Source organism: Orcinus orca, chromosome 1 (genome assembly GCF_937001465.1).
Source record: "Orcinus orca chromosome 1, mOrcOrc1.1, whole genome shotgun sequence".
Taxonomy (NCBI): Eukaryota; Metazoa; Chordata; class Mammalia; order Artiodactyla; family Delphinidae; genus Orcinus; species Orcinus orca.
The window spans coordinates 83,080,625-83,095,307 of record NC_064559.1 but is presented as its reverse complement, the minus strand read 5'-3'; positions in this window follow the sequence as shown (position 1 = coordinate 83,095,307).

The window sequence follows — 14,683 nt, the reverse complement described above, 5'->3', positions numbered from 1 at the left end:
TCTATGGGCCCAGTGTTGTGAGGCTACTCCTGCCTGCCTCACTCCGAGGCCCTTGGTGATGTGGGTCCTCTGGTTTGAGGACACATGTGCTGAGTACCTCACCTTTCGATGATGTGGCCGCACTGGTGTGAAGACACTCCTGCCTGGTTCCCATCCCCTTGGTGATGTGGGCCCTCTGGTGACAGTCTGATGTTGGCTGGGTTTCTCACCCTTCTGTGAGGTGGGACCTCTGCTGTGAGGTAACTCCTGCCTGGCTTGCTCACGTTGCCTTGGCAATGTGAGCACTCAGGTGGCAGTTGGAGCCTGCTGTGAATCTCCTCCCCTCAGTTATGAGAGCTCTGGATAAAACACATATGCCCATTTTTGCCAAGTGCATTATTTTCCAAGTTCTGTCTCTTTTCTTATGCTTTAAGAGCGACTCCCATGTACCTTCTGAAATCAGTTTCCAGCAATTCTGCCCCGCATTCAAGTCCTCTTGGCAGCCTTACTTCAGTATAATTTTGGATGATAGCTGTCATTTATACCTCCACAGGTTTGTGAATTACAGTGCCCCTGAGCTCCTTTCTTCAACTCGCTTTCCTGTGAGCTGGCCGCAACACCGCAGGATGCTTCAGGCCCTAGTGTGGTTCTGGCATGGGACGCTGAGCCTTTGGTTAATTCCTCTTCCTGGTGGGAAATGAGAGTTAAATTTGCCCGTCCAGACACCTCCAGCTAGTCTCTCATTGGTTCTCCCTATTCCCGTTCATCTTCTGCAGAAATTGCAAACTGGGCCAAACAGGAGGTTAAAGGCACTGACTCTCCAAGTGGGGAGAGTGTTAGTAAAGCGTCTGGAATGTTGCACCCGAGTACCGGGGGACGAAAACTGAGACACATTTGAACACGTTTTCTGATCACACGGTGGCTCATACTCTGGGTTCCACATGCATGTTTTAGCTGAAGGAAGAATCTCTTAAACCTGGAGAGTTGAGACCCATGGAATGGGTACCATGCTATATGACTTCAAAGGGTCTGCATTTGCTCACCGAACCTCACCAATCCTAGAACTGCTGCGTTTATGCCACTGTACACACGCCGGATTCTCTTTCGGAGACATATAAATCCATAGGTTTTAAGATTCTTACTAGTCAGGTATATTCTCAGGCGTTTAATATGGGGTGTTGAGTCCACTTCGTTGAGCAAGGAGTAGCTCTTGTTATTACATATTTGGCTTATGGAACGGTATCTGTGCTAATTTCAATCACTGGTTTTATGCAGCACCCCAACTCACTTTTCCCGTTAAGCAAGCATAAGTTGGTTTTCTACATTTGAGACCCTGTTCTGTTTTGTAATTCAGTTCCTGTGTAGCCAAGTTTACATTCCGTGTAGTAGTGATAACTAAAGATGTTTCTTTTTCTGTGTGACTTATTTCACTTAGTATCATCATACCTGAATCCACTCATCATACTGCTATGGGCCTGAGGACATAGATTTCATTGCTAAGTGATATTGCATTGTACGTAAGTACCACAACGTCTTTATCCATTTTTCGCTTTCTGTGATATTGAACTTGTACCTTAAACGAGGTTCTTGTAAACAGAGCCGTCCCAAACTTTAGGGTGGCTGTGTCTTTTTGATTTTAATTTCCCTAATCTATAGGACCATAAGTGGAAGTGCCCTAGGTTCTGTTGCTTTGTTTTTTAGATGTTTCAGGAAACACCATACACTTCTCCAGAGTGGCTGTTGGCAATTTACATCCCGCCCATCAGCATAACAAGGCTCCCAGTTCTCCATGGCCTGTCCTGCCTTTCTGGATTTTACACTTTTTCAGATGGCCCTTTTGACCGCGGGGCAGTGAGAGTTCATTGTAGTGCAGATTTCCTTTGCAAGCTTGCTTGGTTGGCCAAAAAGGGCGTATGCGTTTTTTCCTGAATATATTCAGGAAAAAACGCATACGCCCTTTTTGGCCAAGTGCATCATTGTGGACGTTCTGCCTCTTTTCCTATGCTTTACATGCAATTCCAGTCTACCTCCTGAAATTGGTTTCCTGCAATGCTGCCCCGTTTTCAAGTCCTCTTGGCAGCCTTACTTCAATATATTTTTGGATGATAGCTGTCATTTATAACTCTGCAGGTTTGTGAATGACAGTGCCCCTGAGCTCCTTTCTTCAACTCGCTTTCTTGTGAGCTGGCCACAACACCGCAGGATTGCTTCAGGCCCTAGTGTGGTTCCGGCATGGCACGCTGAGCCTTTGGTTAATTCCTCTTCCTGGTGGGAAATGAGAGTTAAATTTGCCCGTCCAGACACCTCCAGCTAGTCTCTCATTGGTTCTCCCTATTCCTGTTCATTTTCCACAGAAATTGCAAACTGGGCCAAACAGGAGGTTAAAGGAACTGACTCTCCAAGTCGGGAGAGTGTTAGTAAAGCGTCTGGAATGTTGCACCCGAGTACCAGGGGACGAAAATTGAGACACATTTGAACACGTTTCCCGATCACATGGTGGATCATACTCTGGGTTCAACATGCATGTTTTAGCTGAAAGAAGAATCCCTTATACCTGGAGAGTTGAGACCCATGGAATGGGTACCATGCAATATGACTTCAAAGGGTCTGCATTTGCTCACCGAACCTCACCAATCCTTTCACTGCTGTGTTTATGCCGCTATACACACGCTTGATTCTCTTTCAGAGACATATAAATCCATTGGTTTTAAGATTCTTACTAGTCAGGTATATTCTTAGGCGTTTAATATGGCGTCTTGAGTCCACTTCGTTGAGCAAGGAGTAGCTCTTGTCTATTACATTTTTGGCTTATGGAACGGTATCTGTGCTAATTTCAATCTCTGGTTTTATGCAGCACCCCAACTCACCTTTCCCCTTAAGCAAGCATAAGTTGGTTTTCTACATTTGAGACCCTGTTCTGTTTTGTAATTCAGTTCCTGTGTAGCCAAGTTTACATTCCGTGTAGTTGTGATATCTTATGATGTTTCTTTTTCTCTGTGACTTATTTCATTTAGAATCATCGTACCTGAATCCACTCATTATGCTGCTACGGGCCTGATGACATAGATTTCATTGCTGAGTGGTACTGCATTGTATGTAAGTACCAAAACTTCTTTATCCATTTTTCTCTTTCTGTGATATTGAACTTGTATCGTAAAAGAGGTTCTTGTAAACAGAGTCGTCCCAAAATTTGGGGTGGCTGTGTCTTTTTGATTTTAATTTCCCTAAGCTATAAGACCATAAGTGGAAGTGCCCTAGGCTCTGTTGCTTTGTTTTGTAGATGTTTCAGGTAACACCATACACTTCTCCAGAGTGGCTGTTGGCAATTTACATCCCACCCATCAGCATAACAAGGCTCCCAGTTCTCCATGGCCTGTCCTGTCTTTCTGGATTTTACACTTTTTTCAGATGGCCCTTTTGACCGGGGGGCAGTGAGACTTCATTGTAGTGCAGATTTCCTTTGCAAGCTTTCTTGGTTGGCCAGAAAGGGCGTATGCGTTTTTTCCTGAATATATTCAGGAAGAAACACATAGGCCCTTTTTGGCCAAGTGCATCATTGTGGACGTTCTGCCTCTTTTCCTATGCTTTACATGCAATTCCTGTCTACCTCCTGAAATTGGTTTCCTGCAATTCTGCCCCATTTTCAACTCCTCTTGGCAGCCTTACTTCAATATATTTTTGGACGATAGCTGTCATTTATAACTCTGCAGGTTTGTGAATTACAGTGCCCCTGAGCTCCTTTCTTCAACTCGCTTTCTTGTGAGCTGGCCGTCACACCGCAGGATTGCTTCAGGCCCTAGTGTGGTTCTGACATGGCACGCTGAGACTTTGGTTAATTCCTCTTCCTGGTGGGAAATGAGAGTTAAATTTGCCCGTCCAGACACCTCCAGCTAGTCTCTCATTGGTTCTCCATATTCCTGTGCATGTTCCGCAGAAATTGCAAACTGGGCCAAACAGGAGGTTAAAGGCACTGACTCTCCAAGTGGGGAGAGTGTTAGTAAAGCGTCTGGAATGTTGCACCCGAGTACCAGGGGACGAAAACTGAGACACATTTGAACACGTTTCCCGATCCCATGGTGGATCATACTCTGGGTTCCACATGCATGTTTTAGCTGAAGGAAGAATCCCTTCAACCTGGAGAGTTGAGACCCATGGAATGGGTACCATGCAATATGACTTCAAAGGGTCTGCATTTGCTCACCGAACCTCACCAATCCTATCACAGCTGCGTTTATGCCACTGTACACATGCTTGATTCTCTTTCGGAGACATATCAATCCATAGGTTTTAAGATTCTTACTACTCCGGTATATTCTTAGGCGTTTAATATGGTGTGTTGAGTCCACTTCTTTGAGCAAGGAGTACCTCTTGTCTATTACATATTTGGCTTGTGGAACGGTATCTGTCCTAATTTCAATCTCTGGTTTTATGCAGCACCCCAACTCACCTTTCCCCTTAAGCAAGCCTAAATCGGTTTTCTACATTTGAGACCATGTTCTGTTTTGTAATTCAGTTTCTGTGTAGCCAAGTTTACATTCCATATATTAGTGATATCTTATGATGTTTCTTTTTCTGTGTGACTTATTTCAGTTAGAATCATCATACCTGAATCCAGTCATTATGCTGCTACGGGCCTGGTGACATAGATTTCATTGCTGAGTGATATTGCCTTGTACGTAAGTACCACAACTTCTTTATCCATTTTTCGCTTTCTGCGATATTGAACTTGTACCGTAAACGAGGTTCTTATAAACAGAGCCGTCCCAAACTTTGGGGTGGCTGTGTCTTTTTGATTTTAATTTCCCTAAGCTATAGGACCATAAGTGGAAGTGCCCTAGGCTCTGTTGCTTTGTTTTTTGAATGTTTCAGGAAACACCATACACTTCTCCAGAGTGGCTGTTGGCAATTTACATCCCACCCATCAGCATAACAAGGCTCCCAGTTCTCCATGGCCTGTCCTGTCTTTCTGGATTTTACACTTTTTTCAGATGGCCCTTTTGACCGGGGGGAAGTGAGACTTCATTGTAGTGCAGATTTCCTTTGCAAGCTTGCTTGGTTGTCCAGAAAGGGCGTATGCGTTTCTTCCTGAATATATTCAGGAAAAAACGCATACGCCCTTTTTGGTCAAGTGCATCATTGTGGACGTTCTGCCTCTTTTCCTATGCTTTAAATGCAAATCCAGTCTACCTCCTGAAATCGGTTTCCTGAAATTCTGCCCCGCTTTCAAATCCTCTTCGCAGCCTTACTTCAATATATTTTTGGACGTTATCTGTCATTTATAACTCTGCAGGTTTGTGAATTACAGGGCCCCTGAGCTCCTTTCTTCAACTTGCTTTCTTGTGAGCTGGCCGCAAACCCGCAAGACTGCTGCAGGCCCTAATCTGCTTCTGGCAGGGCACGCTGAGCCTTTGGTTAATTCCTCTTCCTGGTGGGAAATGAGTATTAAATATGCCGGTCCAGACACCTACCTCACTCTCAACCCCTTGGTGATGTGGGTTCTCTGGTTTGTGGCCACCTTTGCTGGGTTCCTCACCTTTCGATGATGTGGCCCCACTAGTGTGAGGACACTCCTGCCTGGTTCTCATCCTTGTGGTTATGTGGACCCCCTGGTGAGAGTCTGTTCCTGGCTGTGTTCCTCACCCTTCTGTGAGGGAGACCCTCTGCTGATAGGTCACTCCTGCATGGCTGGCACACATTGCCTTGGTGAAGTCAGCCGTGTGGTGGCAGTTGGAGCGTGCTGGGAATCTCCTCCCCCCGGTGATGAGGGCCCTCTTGCGTCAGGCCCTAACTGCTGGGCTCACCAACTTTTCTTAGTGAGCCCAGTGATGCTTGGGCACTCCTCTTAGGATCCCATCTCCATGGGGATGTGGGCCTTCTGCTCTGAGGTCCCAACGGCTGGGTTGTTCACATTTTCATGATGTGGGCTCTCTGGTGTTAGTTCACAGAGGCCTGGATCCCATAGCCTCTGTGCTCTTGGCCGCCTGCTGGGAGGTTCCAACTGCTGGATTCCTCACTTTTTTAATTTTTTGGGCCCTCTGTTGTGAGGATCCTCCTGCCTGCCTCACTCCCAGCCCCTTCGTGATGTGTGTCGTCTGGTTTGAGGCCACATGTGCTGGGTTCCTCACCTTTCGATGATGTGGGACCAATGGTCTTAGGAGACTCCTGCCTGGTTCACATCCCCTTGGTGATGTGGGCCCTCTGTTGAGAGTCTGATCCTGGCTGGGTTTCTCACCCATCTGTGAGGTGGGCCGTCTGCTGTGAGGTCACTACTGCCTGGCTTGCTCACCTCGCCTTGTGGACATGAGCCCTCTGGTGGCACTTGGAGCCTGCTGGGAGCCTCCTCCCCTCGGTGATGAGGGCCCTCTGGCATCAGGCCCTAACTGCTGGGCTCCCCACATTTTGTGATGTGCGCCCAGTGGTGCGAGGACACTCCAGCCAGGTTCACATCCCCATTGGGATGTGGGCCTTCTGCTCTGAGGTCCCAACGCCTGGGTTGCTCACAGTTTCATGATGTGGGCTCTCTGCTGTTAGTTCACTCCTGCCTGCATCCCATAGCTTCTGTGCTCTCGGCCGCCTGCTGGGAGGTTCCAACTGCTGGATTCCTCACCTTTCTTATTCTTTGGGCCCTCTGTTTTTAGGCTACTCCTACCTGCCTCACTCCCATTCCCTTTGTGATATGTGTCCTCTGATTTGAGGCCACATGTGCTGGGTTCCGCACCTTTCGATGATGTGTCCCCACTCGTGTGAGGACACTCCTGCCTGGTTCCCATCCCCTTGGTGAGGTGGGCCCTCTGGCGAGAGTCTAATCCTGGCTGGGTTCCTCAACGTTCTGTGAGGTAGGCCCTCTGCTGTGAGGTCACTCCTGCCTGGCTGGCACACGTCACCTTGGAGACGTGAGCCCTCTGGTGGCAGTTGGAGCGTGCAGGGTGCCTCCTCCTCTCGGTGATGACGGCCCTCTGGCGTCAGGCACTAAATGGTGGGCTCCCCACATTTTCTGATGTGCGCCCAGTGGTGTGAGGACACTCCAGCCTGGTTCCCATTCCCATGGGAATGTGGGCCTTCTGCGCTGAGGTCCCAACGCCTGGGTTGCTCACAGTTTTATGATGTGGGCCCTCTGCTGTGAGTTCACTGTGGCCTGGATCCCATAGCCTCGGTGTTCTGGGCTGCCTGCTGGAAGGTCTAAATGCTGGAATCCTCACGTTTTTTATATTATGTGCCCTGTGTTGTGAGGCTACTCCTGCCTGCCTCACTCCAAGGCCCTTGGTGATGTGGGTCCTCTGGTTTGAGGACACATGTGCTGGGTTTCTCACCTTAAGATGATGAGGCCCCACTGGTGTGAGGATAATCCTGACTGGTTCCCATCCCCTTTGTGATGTGGGCCCTCTGGTGAGAGTCTGATCCTGGCTGGGTTCCTCACCCATCTGTGAGGTGGGCCCTCTACTATCAGGTAACTCTTGCCTGGCTTGCTCACCTCGCCTTGTTGACATGAGCCCTCTGGTGGCACTTGGACCCTGCTGGCAGCCTCCTCACCTCTGTGATGAGGGCCCTCTGACGTCAGGCCCTAACTGCTGGGCTCCCCAACTTTTCTTAGTGGGCCCAGTGATGCTCGGGCACTCCTCTTAGGTTCCCATCTCCATGGGGATGTGGGCCTTCTGCTCTGAGGTTCCAACGGCTGTTTTGATCACAATTTCATGATGTGGGCTCTCTGGTGTTAGTTCACTGTGGCCTGGATCCCATAGCCTCTGTGTTCTTGGCCGCCTGCTGGGAGGTTCCAACTGCTCGATTCCTCAACTTTTGTATTCTATGGGTCCTGTGTTGTGATGCTCCTCCTGCCTGCCTCACTCGCAACCCCTTCGTGATGTGGGTCTTCTGGTTTGAGGCCACATGTCCTGGGTTCCGCAACTTTCAATGATGTGGCCCCACTGGTGTGAGGACACTCCTGCCTGGTTCCCATCCCCTTGGTGATGTGGGTCTTCTGGTGACAGTCTTATCCTGGCTGGCTTCCTCACTCTTCTGTGAGGTAGGCTCTCTGCTGTGAGGTCAATCCTGCCTGACTTGCACATATCACCTTGGCGACGTGGGCCCTCTGTTGGCACATGGAACCTGCTGGGAGCCTCCTGCCCTCGGTGATGATGGCACTCTAGCATCAGGCCCTAACTGCTGGGCTCCCCACGTTTTCTGATGTGAGCCCAGTGATGCCAGGACACTCCTGTCAGGTTCCCATCCCTATGGGGATGTGGGCTTTCTGCTCTGAGGTCCCAACGCCTGGGTTGCTCACAGTTTCATGATGTGGGCTCTCTGGTGTTAGTTCACTCCTGCCTGCATCCCATAGCTTCTGTGCTCTCGGCCGCCTGCTGGGAGGTTCCAAATGCTGGATTCCTCACCTTTTTTATTCTTTGGGCCCTCTGTTTTTAGGCTACTCCTACCTGCCTCACTCCCATCCCCTTTGTGATGTATGTCCTCTGATATGAGGCCACATGTGCTGGGTTCCTCACCTTTCGATGATGTGGCCCCACTGGTGGGAGGACAGTCCTGACTGGTTCCCATCCCCTTGGTGTTGTGGGCCCTCTGGCGAGAGTCTCATCCTGCCTCGGTTCCTCACCCTTCTGTGAGATAGGCCCTCTGCTGTGAGGTCACTACTGCCTGGATGGCGCATGCCACCTTGTAGACGTGGGCCCTCTGTTGGCAGTTGGAACCTGCTGGGAGTCTCCTCCCCTCAGTTATGAGGGACCCCTGGCGTCAGGCCCTAACTGCTGGGCTCCTAACATTTTCTGATATGTGCTAAGTGGTGCGAAGCCACCCCTGCCAGGTTCCCATCCCCTTGGTGATGTGGGCCCTCTGGTGAGAGTCTGATCCTGGCTGTGTTCCTCACCCTTCTGTGAGGTGGGCCCTCTGCTGTGAGGTCACTCCTGCCGGGCTGGCACACATCGCCTTGGCGACGTTGGCCCTCTGGTGGCAGCTGGAGCCTGCTGGGAGCCTCCTCCTCTCGGTGATGAGTGCCCTCTAGTGTCAGGCCCTAACTTCTGAGCACCCCACGTTTTCTGATGTGAGCCCAGTGATGCCAGGACACTCCTGTCATGTTCCCATCACCATGGGGATGTGGGACTTCTGCACTGAGGTCCCAATGTCTGGGTTGCTCACAGTTTCATGATGTGGGCTGTTTGGTGTTAGTTCACTCTGGCCTGGATCCCCTAGCCTCTGTGCTCTGGGCCGCCTGCTGGGAGGTTCCAACTGCTGGATTCCTCACCTTTCTTATTTTTGGGCCGTCTGTTATGAGGCTCCTCCTGCCTGCCTCACTCCCAGCCCCTTGGTGATGGGTGTCCTATGGTTTGAAGCCACATGTTCTGGGTTCCTCACCTTTAGATGATGTGGCCCTACTCATGTGAGGACACTCCTGCCTGGTTCCAATCCATTTGGTGATGTGGGCCCTCTGGTGCGAGTCTGATCCTGACTGGGTTCGTCACACTTCTCTGAGGTGGGCCCTCTGCTGTGAGGTCATTCGTGCCTGGTTGGCACACATCGCCTTGGCGACGTCAGCTCTCTGGTGGCTGTTGGAGCCTGCTGGGAGCCTCCTTCCCTTGGTGATGAGGGTCCTCTGGCGTCAGGCCCTAACTGCTGGTCGCCCAAAATTTTCTGATACGTTCTCAGTGGTGCGAGGACACTCCTACCAGATTTCCATCCTCATGGGAATGTGGGCCTCCTGCTCTGAGGTCCCAATGGCTGGGTTGCTCAGTTTCATGACATGGACCCTCTTCTGTGAGTTCACTGTGGCCTGGATCCCATAGCCTCGGTGCTCTGGGCCGCCTGCTGGGAGGTTCCAACTGCTGGAATCCTCACTTTTTTATTCTATGGGCCCAGTGTTGTGAGGCTACTCCTGCCTACCTCACTCCGAGGCCCTTGGTGATGTGGGTCCTCTGGTTTGAGGACACATGTGCTGAGTACCTCACCTTTCGATGATGTGGCCGCACTGGTGTGAAGACACTCCTGCCTGGTTCCCATCCCCTTGGTGATGTGGGCCCTCTGGTGACAGTCTGATGTTGGCTGGGTTTCTCACCCTTCTGTGAGGTGGGACCTCTGCTGTGAGGTAACTCCTGCCTGGCTTGCTCACGTTGCCTTGGCAATGTGAGCACTCAGGTGGCAGTTGGAGCCTGCTGTGAATCTCCTCCCCTCAGTTATGAGAGCTCTGGATAAAACACATATGCCCTTTTTTGCCAAGTGCATTATTTTCCAAGTTCTGTCTCTTTTCTTATGCTTTAAGAGCGACTCCCGTGTACCTTCTGAAATCAGTTTCCAGCAATTCTGCCCCGCATTCAAGTCCTCTTGGCAGCCTTACTTCAGTATAATTTTGGATGATAGCTGTCATTTATACCTCCACAGGTTTGTGAATTACAGTGCCCCTGAGCTCCTTTCTTCAACTCGCTTTCTTGTGAGCTGGCCGAAACACCGCAGGATGCTTCAGGCCCTAGTGTGGTTCCGGCATGGCACGCTGAGCCTTTGGTTAATTCCTATTCCTGGTGGGAAATGAGAGTTAAATTTGCCCGTCCAGACACCTCCAGCTAGTCTCTCATTGGTTCTCCCTATTCCCGTTCATCTTCTGCAGAAATTGCAAACTGGGCCAAACAGGAGGTTAAAGGAACTGACTCTCCAAGTGGGGAGAGTGTTAGTAAAGCGTCTGGAATGTTGCACCCGAGTACCGGGGGACGAAAACTGAGACACATTTGAACACGTTTTCTGATCACACGGTGGCTCATACTCTGGGTTCCACATGCATGTTTTAGCTGAAGGAAGAATCTCTTAAACCTGGAGAGTTGAGACCCATGGAATGGGTACCATGCTATATGACTTCAAAGGGTCTGCATTTGCTCACCGAATCTCACCAATCCTAGAACTGCTGCGTTTATGCCACTGTACACACGCCGGATTCTCTTTCGGAGACATATAAATCCATAGGTTTTAAGATTCTTACTAGTCAGGTATATTCTTAGGCGTTTAATATGGGGTGTTGAGTCCACTTCGTTGAGCAAGGAGTAGCTCTTGTTATTACATATTTGGCTTATGGAACGGTATCTGTGCTAATTTCAATCACTGGTTTTATGCAGCACCCCAACTCACTTTTCCCGTTAAGCAAGCATAAGTTGGTTTTCTACATTTGAGACCCTGTTCTGTTTTGTAATTCAGTTCCTGTGTAGCCAAGTTTACATTCCGTGTAGTAGTGATATCTTATGATGTTTCTTTTTCTGTGTGACTTATTTCATTTAGAATCATCGTACCTGAATCCACTCATTATGCTGCTACGGGCCTGATGACATAGATTTCATTGCTGAGTGATATTGCATTGTACGTATGTACCACAACTTCTTTATCCATTTTCCCTTTCTGTGATATTGAACTTGTACCGTAAACGAGGTTCTTGTAAACAGAGCCTTCCCAAACGTTGGGGTGGCTGTGTCTTTTTGATTTTAATTTCCCTAAGCTATAGGACCATAAGTTGAAGTGCCCTAGGCTCTGTTCCTTAGTTTTTTAGATGTTTCAGGAAACACCATACACTTCTCCAGAGTGGCTGTTGGCAATTTACATCCCGCCCATCAGCATAACAAGGCTCAGAGTTCTCCATGGCCTGTCCTGCCTTTCTGGATTTTACACTTTTTTCAGATGGCCCTTTTGACCGGGGGGCAGTGAGACTACATTGTAGTGCAGATTTCCTTTGCAAGCTTGCTTGGTTTGTCAAAAAGTGCGTATGATTATTTCCTGAATATATTGAGGTAAAAACGCATATGCCCTTTTTGGCCATGTGCATCATTGTGGACGTTCTGCCTCTTTTCCTATGCTTTACATGCAATTCCAGTCTACCTCCTGAAATCGGTTTCCTGCAATTCTGCCCCGCTTACAAGTCCTCTTGGCAGCCTTACTTCAATATATTTTTGGACGATAGCTGTCATTTATAACTCTGCAGGTTTTTGAATTACAGTGCCCCTGAGCTCCTTTCTTCAACTCGCTTTCTTGTGAGCTGGCCGCAACACCGCAGGATTGCTTCAGGCCCTGGTGTGGTTCCGGCATGGCACGTTGTGCCTTTCGTTAATTCCTCTTCCTGGTGGGAAATGAAAGTTAAATTAGCCCGTCCACACACCTCCAGCTACTCGCTCATGGGTTCTCCCTATTCCTGTTCTTTTTCCGCAGAAATTGCAAACTGGGCCAAACAGCAGGTTAAAGGCACTGACTCTCCAAGTGGGGAGAGTGTTAGTAAAGCGTCTGGAATGTTGCACCCGAGTACCAGGGGACAAAACCTGAGACACATTTGAACACGTTTTCCGATCACACGGTGGATCATACTCTGGGTTCCACATGCATGTTTTAGCTGAAGGAAGAATCCCTTAAACCTGGAGAGTTGAGACCCATGGAATGGGTACCATGCAATATGACTTCAAAGGGTCTGCATTTGCTCACTGAACCTCACCAATCCTATCACTGCTGCGTTTATGCCGCTGTACATACGTTTCATTCTCTGTCGGAGACATATAAATCCATAGGTTTTAAGATTCTTACTAGTCAGGTATATTCTTCGGCGTTTCATATGGGGTGTTGAGTCCACTTCGTTGAGCAAGGAGTAGCTCTTGTCTATTACATATTTGGCTTATGGAACGGTATCTGTGCTAATTTCAATCTCTGGTTTTATGCAGCACCCCAACTCACCTTTCCCCTTAAGCAAGCATAAGTTGGTTTTCTACATTTGAGACCCTGTTCTGTTTTGTAATTCAGTTCCTGTGTAGCCAAGTTTACATTCCGTGTATTAGTGATATCTTATGATGTTTCTTTCTCTGTGTGACTTATTTCACTTAGAATCATCGTACCTGAATCCACTCATTATGCTGCTATGGGCCTGATGACATAGATTTCATTGCTGAGTGATATTGCATTGTACGTAAGTACCACAACTTCTTTATCCATTTTTCGCTTTCTGTGATATTGAACTTGTACCATAAATGAGTTTCTTTTAAACAGAGCCCTCCCAAACTTTGGGGTGGCTGTGTCTTTTTGATTTTAATTTCCCTAAGCCATAGCACCATAAGTGGAAGTGGCCTAGGCTCTGTTGCTTTGTTTTGTAGATGTTTCAGGAAACACCATAGGCTTCTCCAGAGTGGCTGTTGGCAATTTACATCCCGCCCATCAGCATAACAAGGCTCCCAGTTCTCCATGGCCTGTCCTGCCTTTCTGGATTTTACACTTTTTTCAGATGGCCCTTTGGACCGGGGGAAAGTGAGACTTCATTGTCGTGCAGATTTCTTTGCAAGCTTGCTTGGTTGGCCAAAAAGGGCGTATGCGTTTTTTCCTGAATATATTCAGGAAAAAACGCATACGCCCTTTTTAGCCAAGTGCATAATTGTGGATGTTCTGCCTCTTTTCCTATGCTTTACATGCAATTCCAGTCTACCTCCTGAAATGGGTTTCCTGCAATTCTGCCCCGCTTTCAAGTTCTCTTGGCAGCTTTACTTCAATAAATTTTTGAACGATAGCTCTCATTTATAACTCTGCAGGTTTGTGAATGACAGTGCCCCTGAGCTCCTTTCTGCAACTCGCTTTCTTGTGAGCTGGCCGCAACACCGCAGTAGTGCTTCAGGCCCTAGTGTGGTTCCGGCATGGCATGCTGAGCCTTTGGTTAATTCCTTTTCCTGGTGGGAAATGAGATTTAAATTTGACCGTCCAGACAGCTCCAGCTAGTCTCTCATTGGTTCTCCCTATTCCTGTTCATCTTCCCCAGAAATAGCAAACTGGGCCAAACAGGAGGTTAAAGGCACTGACTCTCCAAGTGGGGAGAGTGTTAGTAAAGCATCTGGAATGTTACACCCGAGTACCAGGGGACGAAAACTGAGACACATTTGAACACGTTTCCTGATCACACGGTGGATCATACTCTGGGTTCCACATGCATGTTTTAGCTGAAGGAAGAATACTTAAACCTGGAGAGTTGAGACCCATGGAATGGGTACCATGCAATATGACTTCAAAGCGTCTGCATTTGCTCACCGAACCTCACCAATCCTATCACTGCTGCGTTTATGCCGCTGTACACATGCTTGATTCTGTTTCGGAGACATATAAATCCATAGGTTTTAAGATTCTTACTAGTCAGGTATATTCTCAGGCGTTTAATATGGGGTGTTGAGTCCACTTCATTGAGCAAGGAGTAGCTCTTGTCTATTACATATTTGGCTTATGGAACGGTATCTGTGGTAATTTCAATCTCTGGTTTTATGTAGCACCCCAACTCACCTTTCCCCTTAAGCAAGCATAAGTTGGTTTTTTACATTTGAGACCCTGTTCTGTTTTGTAATTCAGTTCCTGTGTAGCCAAGTTTACATTCCGTGTATTTGTGATATCTTATGATGTTCCTTTTTCTGTGTGACTTATTTCACTTAGAATCATCGTACCTGAATCCACTCATTATGCTGCTACGGGCGTGATGACATAGATTACATTGCTGAGTGATATTGCATTGTATGTAAGTACAACAACTTCTTTATCCATTTTTCGCTTTCTGTGATAATGAACCTGTACCATAAACGAGGTTCTTGTAAACAGAGCCGTCCCAAACTTTGGGGTGGCTGTGTCTTTTTTATTTTAATTTCCCTCAGCTATAGGACCATAAGTGGAAGTGCCCTAGGCTCTGTTGCTTTGTTTTGTAGACGTTTCAGGAAACACCATAAAC